Source organism: Condylura cristata, unplaced genomic scaffold, assembly GCF_000260355.1.
Source record: "Condylura cristata isolate star-nosed mole 26May11 unplaced genomic scaffold, ConCri1.0 scaffold00028, whole genome shotgun sequence".
Taxonomy (NCBI): Eukaryota; Metazoa; Chordata; class Mammalia; order Eulipotyphla; family Talpidae; genus Condylura; species Condylura cristata.
This window is the reverse complement of record NW_004567129.1, coordinates 18,983,432-19,008,690: the sequence shown is the minus strand read 5'-3', so window position 1 is coordinate 19,008,690 and position 25,259 is coordinate 18,983,432.

Below are 25,259 nucleotides of genomic sequence, written 5' to 3'. Positions count from 1 at the left end.
TTTCTTAAAATGTACCTCCAGCCATCCCCTCCACTCCCTTCCCATCATTCATCTCTTACTCCAGGCTTTGGTCTCTCTAGTTGAAAAGTTCCACAGCCTCCTACCTACCAGCTTTCCCCTCTTGCCCGCCCTGTGCCTGCTCACCACTCAGCAAGACTGACTATCCCAAAGCCCAGTCAGATTGGTGGCTCTCCGCTCGCATCCCAGCTACCAACAAGTCACCTTATGGCGGTGCTCCTTGGTCATCTTGACTGCCCCTTCCTGCTTCTTCTTCTCAGCTCAGGCCACTCTTCTCCCACTCCACTGGCCACACTACGGTCACGTCGTGCATCTTCCAGCTCCCCTAGGGCTCTTCAGTCGCCAAGTTCCTTCCATCTCAGACCCAGTGTAAAGTCTCTGCCTGGAACACACTTCCTCCTTCTCAGGCTTCATCTTAAGTATCTTTTCTTCAGTGTATCCCTCCTCCATCTAATTAAAGAAGACTTCCTGGCTGTTTGACACGCAGAGCATTTAGCTCTCACCTTCCTTGTTGTATATGGCATTTAGGATAATTTATAAATATCTACATCTACTGATATAGCATTTATATTCATTATCTATCTAGCTCCTTCCAGTCTGTCTCCACCACACAAATGGCACCCAAGGGAATCGGAACAGTCAGCAGCCTTACCTGACACTGTATCCCAGTGTGTCAGAGCACAACAAGAAGTCCGTGTCTGTTTGCAAAATGAATGAATGTGATCCTGAAGAAGAATGGCTGAAAACACAGGTCCATTGCATGATAAAGGTGAATGGGCTAGCATGCAGATAGAAAGCAGGCAAGATAAAGGTACCCAAAATAAAGGCAGCACCGAAATACATGCTGCCCCTGGCCAGCATTTCCCAATGCCCTGGAAAAACTGAATTCAGGGCCTAGGTGAGGACTGAAGAGAGATGATGGGTTCTGTGATTCATTCCTGTGAATTTTCTCTCCTAAAAACATATAAAAGCATATGCTTTTGGGGCCCTCCCTGGTGGCGCAGCAGATTAAAGCACAGCACTATGAAGCTATCCGCAGCCACTGCAGCATGAGTTTGATCCCCAACCAGGGAGCTGACCCACTTGGCACAGCAGACCTCTCCTGATCCTCCCGCTGCTCCCCTCAGCAGTGTATTTCAGTGGATCTGCCTGTTCTGCTCCACCCTCCTTTTGGTGAATGGTGAATCTTCTCACCCTTCATACTTCTGGCCCGTACCCCAGTTCTGTATGCTTCAATAAATAAATCTTAAAAACAAACAAACAAAAAAACATATACCTTTGTTTTCACTGATTCTCACCAATGTGGTGTCAGTTGGCATAATAATACCCTGGGTTTTAGGTAGAATGTTGGTCTGTTTGGGATCAGAGAAGGCTGGATACGTGGAGTGAACCCACCAGCCGAGACCCCCTTGACAGGATGCTTCTGAACTGAGCCCTTTGCATGTGGGGGCAGGACTGTGTCTTAAGAGAACACAGATGGCGGAGAAAGCGCTTGGATGCTAGCTCTGAACATGTTGGGAAAGCAATTATAAAGGGATTTAAGTAGATGGCAGGCATGGAGAGGTTAAGTCCCAATCTCTTCTGTGGTGTATTAAAATGGTAAAATGCAAAAGCTTAGGAACATCAAACTAAACTCATCTGGCAAATTGTTTTTGGAAAGAAATGGGTCTGTGTGTTTGGACTCATTTCAGCTGAGTAAACACCCCATTATCTAGCGGTTATCTCTGCAGTTCCGTCAGTCCCTGTACCTGCCCACAGGCACAGCCGACCCTGAAATACCTCCTGGAGGAGTGGCCCTCTGGGTGGCCTCTGTGGCTCTGTCCCCAGCTCAGGGCTGTTGATTTAAGCTCTCCATGATTCACTGGGTGGGACCCACCTTTTGCAGTTTCCAAAAGAATGAGGAGTTGGTTGATATCTCTCACTGAATGGCAGGATGCAAAAGAAAAAAAAAAGGAAAAAAAAAGATGGTCTGTTGGCTGAATAATCATTTTGTTTTCTTTTTAGGTCCCCCAATTATGTTAATTTGGAAACTGTATCAATTAATTGCCCAATTAGACATCTGGTAATCACTCGCTACAGAAATATCCCAAATCATAGTGGCAAGGGCTGGGTGCACTATTTTATTGTATCGCAAATAAAAATCTAATTTAGATTTAATAAAAACTAATTCCAGCTAATTTAATACCAATTGATCATTAACGGGGTGCATTTTGTGGTTTATCAAGAATATAAGAAGGGCCTATAATTAGCTGGGAATGGCGTCCGCAAGGTTATAATTAAATTTTTGGTAACTTTTAACTTTCAGCAAATGTTTTGCTACTTAATTAACATTTCAGAAGATAATTTATAATATGACTTATTAAACACCAGTTGCACAGAATGCTGGACCAAGTAATCAGTAGAGCAATGCAGTCCCCTATTTACAAAGTGTCTTTCCTTTCAAACTATGTAAATATTTGCTCACAGAGTCAATAAGATATCCGCATGCACTTTTAATAAAAATTAATAATTATATACTAAAGTGATTGGATTTTTATAACAGTGTGAGCAGAGTATTTTATTCACCTTTGTTTCTTTTTTTAAAAGATTTATTTACCTATGCATACAGAACTGAGGTACAGGCCAGAGGTGTGGGAAGTGAGAGGATTCACCAGAGACAGAGTGGGGAGCAGAACAGGCAGGTTGACTGAGATACACTGCTGAGGGGAGCAGCGGGCAAGACAGGAGAGGTCTGCTGCCATGTCAGTCACCTCTCTGGGCTGCACCATGTTGGTCATGTGAGGAGATTGAACTCATGCTGAAGCAGGGGCTGATAGTGTCCCAGTGCTGTACTTCAACCCATTGCACCACCAGGGAGGGACTTCACCTTTATTTCTTTTAATCCAGTTAAGACCAGAGAATCAGAGAGAATAACAAAGATAAATTGTCCCTTTGCTTGATTTTTGTCCACCTCTTAGAGAAATGAAGAAGAGGGCAGTTGTGTTCCCAACTCTTTGCACATAGTCAATAACCAACAGGGTTACCAGCCACAGAGAGACACAGCTCCTTTTTTAATTTTTTTATTTTTTAATTTTTAATGAAAATTCTTTATCTTTTAATTTTTTGTGAAAGAGCTTGGGTGTAGGCCAGAGGTTCAGGGCTGAAAGGATTCACCAGAGACACAGAAAAACAGGCAGATCCACTGAAACACACTGCTGAGGGGAGCAGCGGGCGGGACAGGAGAGGTCTGCTGCGCCATGTGGGTCAGCTCCCTGGCTGGGGAGTAGCGGTGATGGCGCTGAGACTTCACCCCTAGGCCACCAGGGATGCCCCGAGACACAGAGGTGGAAGGCAGCAGAATGTGTGAGGTCTGCATTCCTCAGCCCTCTCCCTTGATGTTCAGAATTCCCTTTCTTCTAAAGTTGGCTATGAAAAATGTCATGTCTTACCAATTCACAGTGGAGCATATCAGACAGAAGTGCCTTGGTGAAACTTAACCCAGACACTACACACGAAGAAAGTTAATGCTTGAGGAATGTTGGCCAAAATCTCCCATATGACATTGCTCACTATTGTACTTTGATGTAGATTTGGATACTTATCTAATCACTTTGTCTTCCTACAAAGCCCTACAGAGACAGGACCAGAGCTGGTTTGGTTTACCACGGTGTCGTTAGTAAACAGCAGAAAAAACAATCCCAACATTGACCTTCCATGAGTATCTATTTAATATTTATTCAGTATTCACACTTCCAAACCTGTGTTCTTCCAAATCTGTGTAATGAAAACCACATCTGAGACGACAGTCTCTTCTCATAAGGTGACCTGGTTGGAAGTGCTGCAGTTGGTTCTCCGTGGCAAGTCCACGGGACTCAAGCCACACGGTCAGTCAAAACCTTCCAACAAGCCTCTGGTGATGGAGCCACTGCCCAATTCTTGCATTATTGGCTGTCTTGGTTCCCAGGCTGCCCATTCCCCAGGCTGCCCATTCCCCAGGCTGACGATTCCCCAGGCTGACCATTCCTCAGGCTGACCATTCTCCAAGCTGACCATTGGCCCTTATTGGAGTGTTGTTTTCCCCACAAATATCTCACTGTGTTCTCTTGCCAAGCCTGATCCTGCAGGAGTTGGCTTATTTGCATCTGAAGGTATCAGAATTTTGCTGAGCAAGTCTCTGCCATCCCAAACATCTTTCGAGATCTGAGCTCAGCACCGTTTTAACGGGATGCTTCTCGCTCTCCCTCAGGCGTGTTCCAGGAAGGTGAGCTATATTAAACTTGCTGCCGTAATGTTTGGGCTTATTGATTTTTTTTTTTCTTTCCGCAACTTGGCACCAAACATTCAAAAGGCAGTTAAAAAAAATCAAAAGGGGGAGAGAAAACAAGAAGGGTAAGGAATGTACCCCAATGTGGTGTTTAGCACTGTCCACTGTGAAATGTATATCAAAATATATCAGGACTAGGGCTGCTTCCTTCATGGCTTTTGTCAATGCGGTAGCAGTGGAAGGCTGTGAGCAACTCCAGAGAACAGAGATGGGTATGCGTTGTCTTACATTAGCCATGCTTTTCTGGCTCCTAGAAGGTAGAAAACAGACTTTGGTCAGACTCCTTGCAAGTCGGGATCTTCTGCCATTAGTTCTGGGAACCTCTAATATTTGACACCCAGATTCATTCTGAGAATCTTGAGGTCTGCAGGATTATCACAAATTCAAAGGTACTCAGCCCTTGCCTTTTGAGGATTGTGGGCTAAAGTTTGCTCATCAGTGAGGTTGGGTCTTTTCAAGCAGAGTGCAAAAAGGCTTGGGAGGAGATGTTTAAGTCTGAAGTATCAAATAGTCGTTCCAGAATTGCCTCTAGTAATTGTCACTGGTAAGGAGGCTAGAGTCACATTAAAATCCATCCATCCTCCCATCCCTCTGTCCATCTGGCCTTCCCTTGATTTATCCACCCATGCATTCAGCCACCTACCCACCCCAAAGACATGCCAGACACTAAGCTAGACTCCATAGAATGTGTTTCATATCATCAAACATCTCTCCATCTTCCAGATCTGTCATCTTCATCCATCCTTTTTATTTTTGCTTCTGCTATTACTAACCCTGGAATCTATTTTTCAATCAGAAAACACTTATTCTCTTCATTAAAACCCAAGTCTAAATGTACCCTCACCTGAGAAGGGTTTCTCAAATGTCTGAGTCTGAATGGTTTCCGACTGTTCATTCACTTGATACTTTACACATATACATTCAGTAGCTCTTGTCACATTTTATTTTTGTCCTTTAAGATAATAAGAGCAAAAATAACAGCAATAATAAATAGGTTTCATTTGGCAAATACTCACGATTAGGTACTTTGGCAAGCACTTCAATTTCTTTAAAATTTTCGCCTTCAAAATAATCCTAGCAAGAAGCTGCTATTAATACTTTGTTTCACAGAAGAAACTGAGTCTCAGAGAGGTCATTTATGAAGCATTATTACTTGCAAGGAATTCTTCTTTGGAAATCTGAGGGATACTAAATACAACAAAGTTTAGTGCCTGTTTATCGGAGTGGTACAAAATAGATAATGATTGCATGAATGAGGGAATAAAAGATTAAATGCAACTGAGAAATTCTAGGTCAAACCTCACCTTCCTAAGAGATGGAACTGAATTCTGAGAATCATAAAAAAAAAAAAAACCAGAAAATGACAGTGGATCTTCATTGACTCTCTACATTAGGCATTTATTGTGAATTTTAGTGCAATTTGAGTGTTACTAGGTGCCTAATAGGTAACTCAGGATGTACTTTACATAGATGATCTCACTTAAAAACTTATCAGACCCTATGAGCTAAGAACACTTGACAGCCCATTTTACAGAGCTTTGAAGTGTTAAGGGGCTCACCCAAGGTCTCCTAGCTGGAATTTGGAGAATTTGGGTTTCAAGCTCTGCCATTGTCCACCAGCATCCTCAAAGTCAGTTGGCATTGTGTGTCTTCAAAGACTCAAGGACAGAAAAGATGATACATGGGAAAACCAAAAAGCAGATACAGAGAAAGTAGAACAGGAATACCATTTCCTGAACAGTGTAAGATGTTAAGTATTTGGGCAGCTCTGTTTCTACTTCTTGAGGCTTAATACTAAAAAAAAAGCTGTTCAGGGCCCTCCCTGGTGGCACAGCGGGTCAAAGCGCAGCACTAAGAAGCTAAAGCCACTTCAGCAAAAGTTTGATCCCACCCTGGAGCTGATCCCACCCTGGAGCTGACCCACATGGCACAGCAGACCTCTCCTGACCCGCCCACTGCTCCCCTCAGCAGTGTACTTTGTCAGTCGGCCTGTTCTGCTCCCTACTCTGTCTCTGGTGAATCCTCTCGCCACCCTTGCACCTCTGGCCTATACCCCAATTCTGTATGCAAATAAATAAATCTTAAAAATATATATTTAAAAAAAATCCATTCAAGATCTTTGAAATATTAGACACTTGAATACCCCTGAGAAGAGACTGAACTTCTGTCCATTGATAAATACACACACACATAAACATATGAGAATTTTTATGTCTGTTCTCACCAGCATTCAGACTCAAAACTTCATTTCTAATTGCATGGCCATGGTGGAAAGGCTGAGCATGAGACTTCTTTATCTGTATGAGATGATTTCTGTTCAGTGACAGATCTATATATACCACGGCCTTGGCATTCAAAGCAACCCTACTAAATGCAATTATTCCTTTTCCCGGAATACCCCAGCAGGCGATCTGCAAAGTTGTGCCTACAGAGGCATGTAATCATTCTTCTGTCACTTGCAATTGTTTATCTGTCCCTACAACAGCCTTGACATTCCTTTTTCAAAGATCATAAATGACCCTTTGCTCACCAAAATGAATGGCCTCTTCTCAGCCCTCATTTTCTCAGAACTTGCTGAATCATTTGATTTCTCTCACCCAGCATTCTCTCTATGAAGCCCTTTACTACATGAGCTTCTGTGGTTGGATGCTGGGCATCTTTTAATCTCACCACTTATTTGCAATTTCTCTGAATGGATGATAGAGAGTACCACATTATCTAGTCTTTAAGGTCAATTTTTCTATTGAAATCTCATCTATAAAAGATGGTTCCAGCCACCCACTCTCTGTGCTAATAGGAAACAAACCTTGCCATTATCCTACAGATTTTAATTGTCCACTAGAGCACCCCTATTTTTTTTTAAGATTGGCTTATTTATGCATACCAGAACTACAGTACAGGTCAGACGGGGTGTGGTGGGTGAGAGAAGTCACCAGAGACAGAGTGGAGAGCAGAACAGGCAGATGATGGAGTGAAATATACTGCTGAGGGGAGCAGGGGGCGAGACAGGAGAGGCCTGCTGCACCATGTGGGTCAGCTCCCTGGCATCAAACTCAGTGCAGTGGCTGTGGAATGTTTTAATCCATTGTGTCACCAGGGAGGGCCCAAGCACCCCTATTTTTTTTTTTAATTAAAAAGTTTATTTTTACATCATTTTGCACATTTTTTTTTCATCTCAATTGTAATCCCCACGGGTTTCCCATCACCAAATCACCCCTGTGCCACCACCATAGTCCCGTGCATTTCCCTCCCTTCCCCCCCCCGTTTTTGGTCCCATTCCCCACTCCACCCCCACAGAATGTCTCTGGTCTATGGTTGTTCATTATTTTTGTTATTTTCTCGCCTGGTCCATTATACTCCTGCTATGAGTGAAACCATCCGGTATTTTTCTTTCTCTTTCTGGCTTATCTCACTCAGCATGATCTTTTCCAGCTCCATCCAAGTTGCTGCAAAAGACATGTGTTTCTCTTTTTTGGTTGCTGAGTAATATTCCATTGTATATATGTACCACATCTTTCTAATCCAGTCATCTACTTTTGGGCATTTGGGCTGCTTCCATGTTTTTCCAATTGTAAATAAAGCAGCAATAAACATGGGGGTACAAGTATCTTTTTCAATCAGTGTTTTTGTGTCTTTTGGGTAGATACCTAGGAGTGGGATTGCTGGGTCATAGGGAAGCTCCATGTTTAGCAGTTTGAGGAACCTCCAAACAGTTTTCCATAGTGGTTGTACTAGTTTGCATTCCCACCAGCAATGCAGGAGAGTTCCTTTTTCTCCACATCCTCGCCAACATTTGTTGTTGCTAGTTGTTTGAAGATGTGCCATTCTCACTGGGGCCAAGCACCCCTATTTTTAAGGTGAGCAGCTGCAGAACCAGTGTCCAGAATTCATTCTGCTACAGCTTTTCTTACAAAGGGACCGTAAACCAAGTATATGGAACATAAGCCAAGTTTGTTGGAAGTGAGGGGTCATTTCTGACCATCAGACTCAGGTGCTTGTACCTGTGATTTACTCAACTTCTGCATGTTAAGTATGATGAACGACATTTCCAGACACTCAGATTTGGGAGACTGAGAATTTTTACAGGTTGTGAGTGAGAAATGGAAAGAAAATGTGTGTGCTCTTTCAATTAAAAAGTTGGCCTTCTTCAGACCCTTCTGTCTGAACAATAGAGAAGAGTAGATGTTTACAATGAGGGGAAACACTTATAAATAGTTTATAATTGTACAAAAAGGGAAAGAAATGAAAATTAAGTTTTAGAGAGTTTCATTTCGGGGTTTGCAAGGACTGGGAGTTGGCCAAGGCAGAACACATAGACACACTCCCCATTATGTGCTCTTAGAAATACTTGAAATGTAGTAGCCTAGAAATGTTCATGTTCAAATACTTGAAATGTAGTAGCCTAGAAATGTTCATGTTTACTCAATTGATCCAGATACCCTATCCGCCCTCTGGAGCATGAGGCTTTGTGATACAGAATGGGGCATCAAGTCTATGTTAGACCCAAAATCTATACAGTCCACACGGTATTACAAGGAAATGTTCAAGGGTTCAAGAACTGGGTTAATTCTTTGGTTTTTAGATGTATTTATATATGCATACAGAACTGGGGTATAAGTCAGAGGTGCAGGGGGATGAGAGGATTCACCAGAGACAGAGTGGGGAGCAGAACAGGCAGATCTACTGAGATGCACTGCTGAGGGGAGCAGCGGGTGAGACAGGAGAGGTCTGCTGCGCCATGTGGGTCAGCTCCCTGGCTGGTGATAGAACTCATGCTGCAGTAGCTGCAGATTGCTTCCTGGTCCTGAGATTTAATCCCTTGTGCCACCAAGGAGGCCCTTATTCTTTATAAAACAGGCACAGTCAGATAAACTTAATAATTGCTAGATTCCCAGCATTAAATGGGAAAACCTGGGGATCACAAGGCTGCAGAAATGAACAAAGTCTGGGAGAGCTGGAGGAGGGGACACGTGAAATTCTGGATATGTTCTGTCATGGAGGGCTCAGAGTTTCACTGTCATGGCTGTTGGGTGAGTGAGACATGGGTGAGGGGATCTGGTTTCAAAGCAGTTTGGCATGGAGACAGGATGGCAGGGGCATACCCTACACACAGCTGTCAAAAATGGTGAATGAAATGTCACTACACAGTTGTTAGGGCCATTTCTTTACCTGCAAGAGGGATGCATGTTACACTAATCTACTTGACTCTTTTTATGTTATTGTAGAAAGAGTGGTCATTGAAAGTCTTTTGTGTAATAACTTGGTAAATGTAAATCTACTTCTCCCACCCTTGTTTTCTTTGTGGAATTTTTAATACTATTTACATTGACATGACAATGTATTTTTCCTGTCAGTCGAGGCAGTTTGTATGGCAACATTTCATTTCTTGAAGAAATGTCTGTCAACATCATGGTGAAAGAGTAGTATTGGTACATTGTACCAGCCTGAATCACCATTTCCATCAACAGCAATGACAAAACAGTATAATAATGGTAATAACAATTACAGCAACACCAAATATTGCAAGAGAAACAGAGAAAGCAGAGACTTGGCAGTGAACTATCCCAAGACTCAAATTCTAGAGATCTCCTTCTGATTCAATAACCTTGGGTAAGGATTCTTTTAAGGGGAAACTTATTATCAAGAAAAAAAAAAGCCAATTATATGTAGCCCATGGGGTTAGACACCAATCATAAGGACGGAAGTGCGGAGGCAAATATGTGATGAAAACAGAAAGAAAAATGTCCTGCATTATTTAGCAGACACTGACCTCTTAATACATAATCATTCTCACATCTATTGTTCCTGATCCCAAAGCCAGTTGAGTCACTTTTGAATGGTTTTAAGGAGGACTATAGCACTGCAAAACAAGCCCCAGGGCACCCCAGTTTTTCACACAACACAGCATTATCCCTAGATCCATTTGGACTCTGATTCACCATCAACAGTAGGACTGACCTCGTTAACACCGTGAGTCTCACTTGAGAAGACCCCACCTTGCCTTCAGTAGATTCTCCTCTTACCTATCAGGTGAGATACTTCAACAAGTCAAAGCTGAGAACAATAACAACAAACCATGTCCATCCAGAAAGATAATGATCCAAACAATTTTTTGAAATAGAGTGGGAATGAGTCTCTACACAACAGCCTACAAATTACCTCCTATATGAGAGGTAGTGTGCTAAGAATTTCCTATATAAAATTTTGTTCCATCTTCAAAACAACCCTTGATTCCAAGGGACCTTCTGATCTCCATTTTAAAAGGAGGTAGAGAAAGCTTGTGTCCCTTAAGCTGATTGTCCAAGCTGATTGTCACACAGTTGCCAAGTAGTTCGATAAAATTCAAATCTAAGTGGCTTTCTCCGAGACACATACTCAACCTTAAATATCTCCTGCCCAGAAGAAAGGCAGAGATTAAAAAGGCAGGAACAGAGACAGAGATACAGAAAAATCAGGATTTTTTTTTAAGAAAAAGTTTCCTGAGGCCCTCCCTGGTGGCGCAGCGGGTTAAAGCACTGCACTGAGAAGCTAAAGCCACTTCTGCATGAGTTCGATTCCCGCCTGCCTCGGAGGAGACCACATGGCGTGGCAGACCTCTCCTGACCCGCCCGCTGCTCCCCTCAGCAGTGTACTTCGTCGATCTGCTTGTTCTGCTCCCCACTCTGTCTCTGGTGAATCCTCTCACCCTCCACATCTCTGGCCTGTACCCCAGTTCTATATGAATAAATAAATAAATCTTTAAAAAAAAAAAAAAGTTTCCTGAGGAACACGGACAATTGTGTTGCTTCCTTTAAAAATAAAAAAAAAAAGAAAGAAAAAATCCCCTTGACTTTTCCTTAACACTTCCTTTCCCTTCTAGTGATCTAATGTGAAGCACATTAGAATGTTAAGACCTTAAATAACATACTCAGAGGAAAAGCTAAGCTCATGGGCAGAGACAGTATATTTGTACTGAGCACAATTTATTTGCATGTTTTCTAGAACTTTATTCTCAAAAGAATGGTCTTATTTCTCCAGTCTATTATTCATGTTGGTTTGTCTGGACCTTATTTTTCTCTTCATGGTCCCAGTGGGGAAATGTTGTTTTTAGTTTGCATCTATGAATAGACCTATAGACACCACTGACCTTGGCGAGTGAAACCCATGTTGCTAATGGAATTATATTCCTACTGGCGTCCCCCCCAGGAATTCAACAGAATGTGGGATAGTGGTAGTTTGTTATCACTCGACAAGCTTTTCAATCGGGTATGTGGTCCCTCTGCTATCTTTAAATTCTTTATCTCAGTGATCAAGACTCACTCTCTTTCCCCAATACAGTGATTCTTCTTAGCCTTCAGTTATTTTAACCACTTGATCCCATCCACCTTTGTGCAACCAGTATTCTTGAACTGTATATGTTGACTGCATTTCATGTCTAGCAATAAAAATATCTTGGCTTCCAAATACTGCACTCCCTGCTTGTAAATAAAAGCGTGAGTAAAAGTTCTCTTTGCTAACAATCTGTCCCCTGTCATCATGTCAGAAGCTCAAAAGTCTGTGCTTTCTGGGTTTTCTTCATCTCATCGCCAAGGTCAGGTGTGTGAACTTGGATCTCCGTGTTCATCAACCCAGCATCAATCCAGTTGAACGTGGTTGCAGTGCTTGGTCCAAGCATGTAAACTTATTCAATCCCAGGGAACTAGTCACACTTTGGGGGTGAGGGGTTCTTTTTCCTGCAGAATGGGAACCTCAAAAGATGTAATCCCTCAGGAGCTGCTGGCTGTTCTGCCACCACGTGTCATGTGAGAACTGGCTCACGTGGAGGAGAGCAGAGGTGAGCGATGAAGTGTTGCAGCTGGAGGGATAATGTGTGCTGGGAATATTGGGTCAGTATTGCCTAGCCAGGAAGCCCTTCAGAGCCACCAGAGGGGTCAGGACAGTCACACATAGGCCCACCCTTGGGATTTCATGGGATGAGGTCCCGTCCTGGGTTATGCATGATTCTGTCTCTCATGTGTAAGGTCATGAGGACCATAAAGCACCAGGAGCAGGAGTGCTGGCTCCAGGCTGTGCCTGACAATGACCACTTCCCTGCCTCCCTAAGACAAGTTCTCAGCTGTTCGATCCCTGCTGCCTAGGCCTCACGATCCACCCATGCCCTGTTCCCTGACCCCTTTAGCTGGGGACCAAGGGGAGTCTGGTGCCCACTCTGTGGGCTCCGTGGAAAGGGCAGAGCGGCAGCGTGGAGAAGCACCACCAATCTGCCACAGTTCTCTGCTCAGGTCACGACCGGGCACTGTGGGTTCTGACTGGGACGGAGGCAGGAAGCCAGACTCCCCTGAGCCCCCAGTGAGGATCTGAACATAACCAAGCACAGGTTGGGCTGGCAAGCGGCATCTTTGGGCAGAGCAGGGTGGTGACCATCCTGCCCCAGCTGGGAGCCCACGCTGTGTTCAGCCGTCTGTCTCCCCACCAGGACCTGGGTGCCCACAGTTCCTCAGGGGTGGGTGCCCATCTTTCCTCGTGGATTGGGGCAGTGGGCCCAGCAAAAGGAAGCGACCTTCCCTCCTCCAATGAGCCTCCTTCCTTTTTTACTTTTCACTGGGTTCCGTGTAGTCTGTGTCCGGCCCCGCTTGTCATCCACGGAGCTTTCAATTACACGAGATATTAAGTTTCCTCTCTTGTTGGATTGGATTTTCAGAGACCTAGTGAGCACACCAATTGTTGTGCTCAGTCCTGTGTCAGCAGACTCGCTGCAGCCTCCCGCACTGCTGCCGGCCCCCTGTCCTCTGGACAGCTGCGTCTGTCCTCACAGGTCACCTGTTGCCCATGGCTTCTCCACGCTGCCGCTCTGCCCATTCCACAGAGCCCACAGAGTGGGAACCAGACTCTCCTTAATCCCCAGCAGCACAGCTGAAACTAGGGCCTTTGAGAGCGAGACTGGAAGCCAGGGACTTGAAGAACCATAGAGGTGTGTGGAGGTCAAAGCAGGCTGCGGACTTTGGGCGCCCCATGACCCCACTTACCATTCAGACCCCACCACTACCCACACCGTGTCCCAAGGGCCGGGTTAGACTGTGTGCTGGTGGATAAGGTACACTTCACTTGCTCCCCAATTCCCTCAGAATCTATACCACATTTCCCTGAAGCCTGAGAAAGGAAAAATCTCCTTGTCAGACCATCTTCTTATGAGCAACAAAGGGAAAAATTAAAAAAATGATGGCGCTGAGTTTCCAAATCAGATCTGACTCCATTTAGAGCCTTAGAAATTTTAGAAATTCAGTAGCAGTTCAGCTATAGATACCTAGTTTTATTTCATATTTGTAATGACATTAAAACGGCAAACATCTGCTTCCCATGAGTCAATCAAATAGGAAATTATAGAATAATGTTAATAATATAGAGGCAGGACATCCTTCATCACCTGTTAGGAAAAGGAATTCAAAATTGTTAGAACCGAGTAGATCTTTGAAGAATGCCACAATGATAAAACATAAGAAAATCAGATGTAACTTATAAGATCCTCTTAAGGTATACAGCAAAAATATAAAATTTAGCACCTACTTTTGATTTAAAACAGCGAAAGACAGGGTCTCCCTCTTCAGGGGTTAAGTCTGAGCACTCTGAAGCTATCTGCAGCCACTGTGGCCTGAGTTCCATCCCCAGCGTGGGAGCTGACCCACATGGTGCCGCGGACCTCTCCTGACCTGCCTGCTGTTCTCCCAACAGTGTATTTTAGTCAACCTGCCCGCTCTGCTCCCCACTCTGTCTCTGGTGAATCCTCTCACTGCCCCTGAACTCTGTATGCAGAAATAAACAAATCTTAAAAAAATAAAATTTAATAAAACAAAACATGTCAAGAAAACTAGTAATGGGAGGGAACTCTTCTATCCCAACAAAGGTAAATGATGAAGATTCGGCAACTTTTCCATAAAACTGAGGATCAAAGCATGAATTGCTCTATTAGTTCTTTTATGTGGCACTTTTCTGCAGATCTTAGCTAGAGAATAGGACAAGGCCAGTGAGGGAAAGTGGCAAGGCAACAGAAAGCAAAGAGTGGGGAGTATTATAAATGATACTACCTTTGCTCAAAATATAACAACATGAATATTTACAGATAATTATTAAAAATAGGCCCTCCCTGGTGGTGCAGCGGGTTAAAACACTGCGCTAAGAAGCTAAAGCCACTTCCGCATGAGTTCGATCCCCGCCTGCCCCGGAGGTGACCACATGGCACGGCAGACCTCTCCTGACCCGCCCCTGCTCCCCTCAGCAGTGTACTTCGTTGATCTGCCTGTTCTGTTCTCCACTCTGTCCCTGGGGAATCCTCTCACCTCCACATCTCTGGCCTGTACCCCAGTTCTGTATGCACAAATAAATAAATCTTTAAAAAAAAATAATGAGAGGGTTTATCAGTATTGTTAGGTAATAGATCAATGTCAGAATGCACAAAACATTTTTTTAAAGATTTATTTATTTATGCATACAGAACTGCGGTATAGGCCAGAGGTGCAGGGGCGGTAAGAGGACTCATCAGAGACAGAGTGGGAAACAGAACAGGCCGATCGATGAATTACACCGCTGAGGGGAGCAGCAGGCGGGCGGGTCAGGAGAGGTCTGCCACGCCATGTGGGTCACTTCCAGGGCCTGGGATTGAACTCACACTGAAGTAGCTGCGGCTAGCTGGCAGTGCTGTGTCCTTACCCATTGTGCCATTAGGGAAGGCCTCCATGAAACATTTTTAAAAGACAGTGGTGCCCAGTAAGTGGAAGAAATCAGGATATGTATTTTTCAAAGATTTACAGCAACACAAAGTGTGTAAATGCTGTAAGATATGTGTAAGGACTTATTGAAGAACATAAAACAGGGCATAAGTAAAAGGCAAAATATACCAGGGAAACAAATGGTAGCAATTCAGAAAATTGTAAGTTTATTTTCCTTCAATTTACTTAACACTAAAACACAGCCAAAACATTATCATGAAAATCCTGAAGGGGTTCTGTTGACCACAGGACAATATTATCTGAAAGTTACTATAGATTATTGAAAACAGAGAAAGTAAAAGTTAAGGATCATCTGAACAATAAACAAAATTCAACATACACCTGTAATAATGATGTCAGAGCAGTATTTATGTGGGTGCTCAAGTAGGCTAGTCTGCCGGTTCACCGGAATACACTGCTATCGTTGGTGGATCCTGAGATAGGCTGCAAAGGTGTGGGTCACTGCAGTATTTTACAGGTGGCTTTATAATGGGGTGCAGGCCAGAGGCACAGCGAGTGAGAGTTTCCATCAGAGACAGAGTGGGGAGCAGAACAGGCAAACCCACTGAAATTCACTGCTGAGGGGAGCAGCAGGCGAGACAGGAGAGGTCTGCCGCGCCGTGTGGGTCAGCTCCCTCGCTGGGGATCGAGCCCAGGCCTTATTGGTTGGTAGTAGTTTGATGGAGCAAGACTTAAACCATCCCTGTGCCACCAGGGAGGCCCTGGGTAGACAGTTTACTAGATGGTACTGAGTTGGGGGAAGGAAATGTGGCAGTTGTTATCCATATGCAAAGGGCATACATTTAGAGAATTGAGCCCACACTGGTCAAACAAAATAAACTGCAGAAAGGCAAAATATCAGTTAGACGTTAAGTGCCACTAACACACTTGTTAAAAATAGAAGAGATGGTCCTCCCTGGTGGCGCAGCGGGTTGAAGCGCTGCACTGAGAAGCTAAAGCCACTTCCGCATGAGTTCGATTCCCGCCTGCCCCGGAGGAGACCACATGGCGTGGCAGACCTCTCCTGGCCCGCCCGCTGCTCCCCTCAGCAGTGTACTTCCTCGATCTGCCTGTTCTGCTCCCCGCTCTGTCTCTGGTGAAGCTTCTCGCCGCCCCTGCACCTCTGGCCTGTACCCCAGTTCTGTATGTACAAATAAATAAATCTTTAAAAAAAAAATAGAAGAGATGGTCCTTGTTGTAGGGACATGTATATGAAGTAGTAGTTTGAGAGCATTCATGGGAAGAACCTCATCAGTTTCAGGACTATAGTAGAAGAATTAAGTGTGTGTGGGAGAGGGAAGCTACATCTCTAATATTTATTTTCAAAAAAATCAGAACCATGGCATAATATTAACAGTTAGTGATGGTATTAATAATCAAGGTAATATCTGATTGCTATTTTTTTTTGTGCTTTTCTCTATGTTGAATTATCCTATAATTTAGAAGGGAAAAGAAGCAATTATAATGGATAGGGCAGTCACCAAGTATTCAGTCAATGAAATTCACCACTTTCATAGAATAAAAGATGAAAAGAATCATGAGTATTTGGATAAATGCAGAAAAAGCTTCTGTTAAAGTCACTACCCATTCATTATAAGGGAAAAAAAAAAGAAACAGAAATTTAGCAATAGAGATAATCTCTCTAATCTGATAAAGGGCATGAAACTCCAGTTTATCACAGTAAGTAAATGTGCCATATCCTTAACAAAGTACAGGACTGTAGATGTATTTTCTTTTTAAAGATTGATGTATTTATGCATACAGAATTTGGGTACAGGCCAGGGATGCAGGGTCAGTGAGAAGATTCACCAGAGACAGAGTGGGGAGCAGAAAAGGCAGATTGACAAAGTACACTGCTGAGGGGAGCAGTGGTCAAGACAGGAGAGGTCTGCTGCGCCATGTGGGTCAGCTTCTTGGCCAGGACAGAACCAGGCCTTACCAGTGAGGACCTGCAATTACCCCTAGGCCAGCAGGTTCTCTATTTGTTGACATATATCTTGGTCTGATCTACCTTAATGAAGGCTCTGGAGAACAGAAACCCCATTTGCCTTGCTCATGATCAAAGCCTCTGTTTCTGAAAAGGTGTCTGGTTCGGTAAATTTGCTTGAATGAATGAATGAGAGAGAATGAAGTAACTCAGAGGGTTTACGCAGTTAATCCTCCATCCTATAATTGTATTTAAGATTTAAACTCCAGTGTTCTGAGTCCAGGTTCATTGATTTTTCTAATATAACCTAACTGATCATTTCTGTTTCCACTCTAGTCACACATGTTTAAAGCAACACGGTTAGAAGAGACATACTACTCCTAATAAAGAACCTGGGACTTGGTGACTTGGAGTTCACCTTCTGGGATGTACCGAGGAAAGGTCGATTAGGTGTAGCACAAAACCAGCTGTGTAAATAGCATCACCTCCAGTTCAGCTTAAATGAAGTCAGTATATTATGCATTTTGATCCATTATTTCACCATGTGGAAAAAGAAAAAGGTGTGTTCAGAGAAGTGATCTCTCTGCTCAGGTATTCCATTAAAAGCTGAATGGAAGGCGTCCCGGTGGGAGAACATCGCGCCTGATATGATTATGGAAGACACTTTCTTTAAAAACTCAATAATCTGGTGGTGGCTTCCTCCCAGCCCGTGCTCACTCATTGTTAGCAATAACAGAGGGGCATGAGATGGGGTCAACTCCAGCTCATTGTGGGGCCAGGAGGAGACACAGGGGTCCGGCTAGCAGAAGCAATAACACTAATGTTACTACTGTCACCTTGGTCTACTCTTTGGAGATTGGCTATTGTGGATAGGTGCAAAGTGATGCTATCATTTTCCTGCTCTGTCCTTTCTGGCAATGGCAGTCCATCTCCAGATACTTTCTGGTTTCCTGTGCATACTAGAAGCAACTTCTGCTCTTTTGCCCCACAGTAAAACTACTGTGGCATCAGTGTGGGTGTCCATGGCTGAGGGTTAAATGTCACTGTTTACCTAACTAGCACTTGCTTTAGGAATGCCTGGAGGCAGGGCACAGAAAGCTTTCTACAATGATCATTTTCTCTGAGCAAAGCAGTTCTTGTTTCCATCCAAGGGAAGAGAGATCTCAAAAGAAGGCCTTGCGGGCCCTCCCTGGTGGCGCAGCGGGTTAAAGCACTGCACTGAGAATCTAAAGCCACTTCCGCATGAGTTCGATTCCCACCTGCCCCGGAGGTGACCACATGGTGTGGCAGACCTTTCCTGACCCACCCGCTGCTCCCCTCAGCAGTGTACTTCCTTGATCTGCCTGTTCTGCTCCCTACTCTGTCTCTGGTGAAGCCTCTCACCTCCCCTGAGCCTCTGGCCTGTACCCCAGTTCTGTATGCACAAATAAATAAATCTAAAAAAATAAAAAAAAATTAAAAAAAGAAGGCCTTGCAACTTGTTAAGATCCCTTAGTTACTGAGTGCAGGGCTGGGTTTTAGACCCAGCAGAGCATAATCCCTGAGGCACATCAGACTTGGGCCCTGATAATAATGGTAATATCAGGTCATTATTAATATTAATAGAGGTGGTTGTTATTATTAGCCCTAAGTAAATGTATATGGCAACACTATGATACATGTGTAATTTTATTGAAATCTCACAAGAAGTCAATTAATTCTCACCACCACCTTTTCAATTAAGTGTCACTTTCTCTTTACAGAGAGAAAATACCAAGGGTCAGACAACATGCTTAGAGTCAGAAAGTGGAAAAACTCTTCATTTGAATGCACAACTTTCATCCTTTTTTTTTTTTTTTTTTTTTTGCATTCTGTGATCCTCTCTGCAAACTAGACAGGAAATCATCAGACTTCACAGAGCAACTGCAACAGAATATCCCCAAGGAAAGGGGAGGTTCTCGGCTCCCCACCCCATCTAAGGAAGGGCGAGTTGAGCAGGGAGGAGCTACAGCAGGTGTGGGAGGTGGGGGAGATTGTGACGAGGCCCTGGAGGAGGCACAGGGGGCAGGACAAGTGAGGAAGCTGTGCTTGCCTCCAGCCTTGGACTTGGAGCAGGGGCGTGGGGGCATGGAGGAGACACTTGAAAGAGACAGAGACGTGGGTGAGCAGCCCATGGGGAGGTGACAATGGCGGTCTTTATCTTGGCTTCAGTTTTGACTTTGGACTTTTCCCTCCAGACTTGCCTTCCCCTCTGCCCCTTTCCTGTGGGTCCCCCCAACAGCCAAAAGGTGCCTTAGCCTGTGACCCTGCTTCGGGGCACCCCTGCTTGGCTGAGCCTTTACCCATGCGGAGATGAATAACGTTGGGTGTTTGACTTGCTGACTATATTTTGTTCTCTTATTGCACACGAAATGTACTAAGGTTATTTTCTGTTGAAGGTCTTACACACTAGAGTATGTTTTGTCTTGATGTGGTGGATGGCAGACCCATTTAGAGCAGGCAGCTTTGGGGGACCTGGGAAGCCCCTCATTCAGCCTGGCAACAGAACTGTAGTTTGAACATAACACAACTTCATCCTGTTTGCACTCTGTGATCCTCTAGACAAACTAGACAGGAAATCACTGGGCTTCCCAGAGCAGCAAGATTATCAAAGCCAGAGGAGTGAAGTCTGGCTGTGGAGCTGTGGTGAGCTTCAGCTGGGCCTCCCTGTCTGATGGCCTGGGCTGAGCCCCCCCTGTTGCACCACCATTCAGTAGTGTCCCTTCCTAAGGGACCTGTCCAGCAGACACTTTCAGATGTGACATCACCTGATTTAAACATTAGCAATGAGAGCCTTCCTGGTGGACTAGGGGGTAAGTCTCAGCATTGTCACCTCTGCAGCATGAGTTTAATCCCTGCCAGGGAGCTGACCCACATGGTGCAGCAAACCTCTTCTGTCTCTCCCACTGCTCTCCTCAGCAGTGCATTTCAGTAGATCTGCCTGTTCTGCTCCCCACTCTGTCTCGGTGCATCCTCTCACCTCCTGCACTTCTGGCCTCCACCCCAGTTCTAATGCACAAAACTAAACAATAACATTAACAAGGAAGTGAGCCCTCATGGACACAGGGCTCAGGAAGAAAGACCTGAGGGACTATTGTGAGAGGTCCAGCTCAGATCTCTCCAAGGAGAACAGCAAAGGGCTTTTGGGAAAAACAAAACAAAACCAAATAAGTAAATAAAAGGAGCAAACCTGGAAGCTGAGAACATAATTACATGAACATGCAAATGAGGTAAAGACCAAATGAAAGCAGCAAGCCTTGGGTGTAGATTCGGGAAGATGGCTACCAGGAAATCTCTCGTGGTCGTAAAGAAAGGCAGAGCAAGCTGCTCTCACTCTTAGAGTAGAAGTTGAAATAAGCAAATGTGGGAGAGGCACAGAGATGGAATGCCGGGAGCTGGACCCCCACGGGGCTTGGAGTAGATGGGGTGGCCCCGGCCAAAGCCCAGTGGTCTGACAGGGACAAAGGCGGCGGCTGCACTGTGCATCTTGAACACTCCCAAGCCGCACAATGCAGGCGACCACTCTGCAGAGGAGTGGATGGACTCAGAGGCTGAAAGCCTGCCCAGACAGCCCAGCCAGTGAGCGATGCCTCCAGGAGCCGGCTCTGGTGGCCCTCATCCTTGCCTTTGATCTCATTCAGTTTGGTGGACGTTCGGGGGCAGCATTTTAAGAGCAGTCCTCACCACTGGCTCTAGCCCTGGCCAGGGGGCCTTTTTTCTTTTTAGGGTTTATTTTATTTATTTATGCACACAGAACTGGGGTACAGGCCAGAGGTGTAGGGGGGATGAGAGGAGTCATCAGAGACAGAGTGGGGAGGCAGATCTACTGACATCCACTGCTGAGGGGAGCAGCGGGCGAGACAGGAGAGGTCTGCTGTGCCATGTGAGTCAGCTCCCTGGCTGGGGATCGAACTCAGGCCACAGTGGCTGCTGATTGCTTCATAATGCCGAGACTTAACCCCTGCACCACAGGGAGGCTCAGGGAAACGTCTTCATTCAAGTTTGTTTGTTTGTTTGTTTTTAAGATTTATTTATTTATGCATACAGAATTGGGGTACAGGCCAGAGGTGCAGGGGCAGTGAGAGACAGAGTGGGGAGCAGAACAGGCATATTGACGAAGTACACTGCTGAGGGGAGTAGCAGGCAAGCCAGGAGAGGTCTGCTGTGCCATGTGGGTCACCTCCGGGGCCAGGGATCGAACTCATGCTGAAGTGGCTTTAGCTTCTTAGTGCTGTGCTTCAACCCGCTGCCACCAGGGATGGCCCGTCTTCTTTCAAGTTTTAAGGCAGCACGTTTGACATCAGTGGCCAGATTGACCATCTGTACCATCCCCACTCTCAGGATGCCTCTGTGTGATGTGCAGTCACTCTTCTGCTTCATTGTTTGCCCTCCATGTTAGGCTTGCAGTACTCTCCCAGGACATGCAAATGTCTGTTTGGTTATTGATCAGTTATTGATTGATTGGTTGATTGATTCGTCTTCAGACGTCCATTCCCGTCTACAGTCCTTTGGCAGGGTTTGCCCTGCTGTGCTAAGCCCTGTCTGAGTGTTGAGTGGGTGGACATTGGGGAACAGGCCAGAAGTGTGAGGATGGCATCAAACTTATTTAATATCACTGAATCGTGTGCCTTGAAATGGCTCTGGTGGTAGATTTGATAGTATTTGCATTCAGCACCATAAAAAAATAAGAGGATGCTTGACAATTACAAGGGGGATTAATGAGGAGGATTAATGAGAAGGGGACATGAGGAAGGATGCTGGAGATGACTGCAGGGATTTCAGAGAGAGGAGGGGGGGTTCCCAAAAGGAGGGTGACCACGGAGTCCCACAAAGAACAATGGGTCCCATTCCCTTGATGCCTGGTTGTTCTTTTTAAAGCTACCTCCTTTTTCCTGTTTCCCACCAATTTCCTCCTTGTACCCAGTGATTCCTCCTTAGGTCTCTCCTCCCACTGAGTCTTCTCTCTGTGCTGAGGTATCTGTGTCTTATTACATTTGTTAAGTAAATAAAATAAATCGGTAGCATGAGATAGCTTCAGGCTGTGTGTGTGTAAACCTGCTGCGATGTGCTGCTGTTCTCATTACACCCCCGCCCCATTGTCTTACCCCAGCCAAGGTAGGGTCCCAGGCTGTGGGGAAGGAAAAAGCCCTGAAATCAATATAGTATTTAACGGGAATCTACTGAAGCGTGGCCAGCCCAGAAGCAATCTGCTGACTCGGAAAGCATCAGAGGGCTTCTCGGGACCAGCTGCTGCCTGGCCAGGCGGTGGTGGGAGCCCCAGAAAGACAAATTGCAGTCGTCAATCCCAGGGAAGAAAGGCTTGTGTCCTAACTCCTGTATCAGCAGGGTGGGGAGAGGGAGCCGCAGCCTGGCAGCTCCGCTCCTGAGATGGTAATGAGGGTCCTCGGACACTGGATGACAGCGGACTTGAAAGCAAGTCGGAAATCACCCTGTTTCCTGTTAGCAGCCTGACTTTGTGTGCTGCAGGGTCAGCACAGGGCAGGACTGTTGGTGTGACTTTGCAGAGAAGGGGCGCTGGTCCCATTAATGTGCGCTCTGCCTCCCCCGACCCTACATGCACAATATGTCGCCATCCTGTGCACACCGAGATCAGGTACAGGAGGAAAGCTCAGAGCCACAAAAAATGAACACAGCAGATTTGTGCGAGGACCTCGTTGTACACACTTCCCACAGAATACCGACTTGCATGTCATTTAGGAGGGAACCTGGTGCCGGACACTTCAGAGAAAAAAATCATTGTATAGAAATCACTTTAGAAAGCAACAGAATCATTTTAAAAAGCAAAGTAGCAAAGTGGGTAAGACTACATTCTCTGCAGTTCCACAACGCCTAGTGTAAGTCTTGGCTCTATGACTTCCTGGTTGAGTGACATTGGGAAGGTCACTTAGAGTCTCAAGTCTCAGGCTGCTGGCCTGGAAGGTGGACATCACAAAGTTGACTACATCAAGTTAAGTTATCATCTGAGCTGGGTGCTGGTTAAAGACTTGCCCAACGGCACGATGCTTGCATCCAGCAAATGTTCTATATGTTCAACTCTTATTTTTCTTAAAGATTTGTTTTATGGATTTATGCATACAAGAGTTGGGGTGTAAGCCAGAGGTATAGGGGAATGAGAGGACTCAATAGACACACAGTGAGGAGCAGAGCAACTGAAGCACACTGCTGAGGGGAGCAACGGATGAGACAGGAGAGGTCTGCTGTGCCATGTGGGTCAGCTCCCTGGCCGGGGATCAAACTCATGCGGCAGTGGCTGCTGATAGCTTCATGTTGTTGAGATTTAACCCTTTGTGCCACCGGGGAGGCCTCTCAACTCTTATTACTAGGCTCACATTGTATGCTAACGTGGAAAATGCCATTAGTAGCTGATAACCGAGGATAAAGAGAACTGGCTGGCTTCTCCATGCCTTCAGGAGACACGAACAGACTCAGCCCATGTCTGCAGTGAGAGGACTGGCTCTCTTGGCAGCCCCCACCCTAGGGTCTTGCAGCCCTGGGCTAAGGGCAGCAGCATCTCAGGCTGCAGTGGCCAGGACCTGGAGACCCTGGCACGAAGCCCTTAGTAGAACACGCTTTGGAGACACTGTCATCAAAAGGTTTCCAGAGAGAAAGTACATACATATCCACCGACTCCTAGGGCGTATTCCCGGAGGGCTTGGGACACCTTGACCTTCTTACACAGTGGGTTAGTGTGTAAAGAAACGATACCATTTTTAGAAAGTTGCCCTAACCTGCTTTCACCTTCAGACTGGGGACAGTTAGAAACATGATCTGAAATGTCCGCTGAAGACGTCATCGCAAAATGTATGTAGGAAAGTCACCTAACAAGTACTCCCAGACTGATGATTTGTCTCATAGCAGACCAAATGAAGTCATTGAGAAACTTCGGAATAGCTTCCTCAAATTTAATATAATTAGATCAGAAACGTGAATTTCTGAGCTGTGAACAGAGCTCCCCTTTTGCCACAGATGAAACTTAAAGTTAAAATGTCCTTCCTTGCTCAAACAGTATTAATATCACTTTAATGACTATCAAACTGAATGAAAAATGATTCACTCCTATCACCACTCTGCCAATGAATAAAGCTGGTTTTTTTGAAGCATCTATCTTAAAGCTTACATTCAGTTTTGTAACCTCTCCTACCTCGCTGATTTTTTTCTAAAACTTCGGTGCTATAAATATCACAATGAAATGTTTGTACACAGTTTCTTCCTTCCCTCTCTTTTTGGAATATGGCCAACAAGTTTGTGGAATTAACTCCTGTAACTATAATTACTGGGTGTACAGATTGGGGGACATTTAAGGCTTGTGACAATGCTTCCTACGTTTTTCCTTTTAAAAATTGTACTTTTTACTTTCAGAGTTTATTTTTAGTTTGCCTAGCTTTGATTTGATGCAATTCATTCTTTCCCTTTTGATTTACTCTCCCTCATTAACATTTTACTGGGGGAAAGGTTGGCAAAGCTTTGGCCCTCATGCCCTGCTATGGCTGGAGTGAGCACTTTGGATTCATCGAGAGAGGCAGCCCTGTGAAAGGCAAACTTTATGGTTTTGAGCTTAGCTGGGCTCATGAAAGAGGGCACACCATTGGAACCCCTCAATATTTCTACACCAGCTGAAATCAGACTTCATATTCAAATCGTATCTGGCTGAATTACTTCCAATCTAAAATGGCTTTGAAATTTTTCGTATTAATGGAGTTGAATATAAAAAGTAATAAGAGAAATCTATAGACCTATATAATTTTAAAGTTTTATGTGTGTGAACCTGGAAATATTAGAAACGTAGCTCATGCAGATGAATAATATTCACAATCTAAAAAGATCTATGATGTGGCCTGGTGCTGGGGAAAGACTTGTTCGATAGCAGAACCATTTTTTGAAGGGCACAAGTATGAGTTTAAGGTAGGGAGCATATTGCAGCAGACAGAAAAATAGAAAGAAAGAAAAAGACAGAGAAGAAAAGATACAACTCGCCAAGCTTCGTGATCTACTTCACACGCCGTACTCCGTGTCCCATAAATGTCATACTGTGTCTCCAAATTCTCATATTTTCATGTTTCTTCTCTCAAAAAGTTTTCAAGTCATTTATTAAAATGGCATTGATAAGGGAGGAATTGTATAAAGAATATAATAGTAAAATAGGAAAGCTACATTTAACAACTATAAGAGTTAAAATGTCTCTGTGATGAATGTAAGTGGACTGAGTTCCTGGTATCCAAAGTAAAGAAGA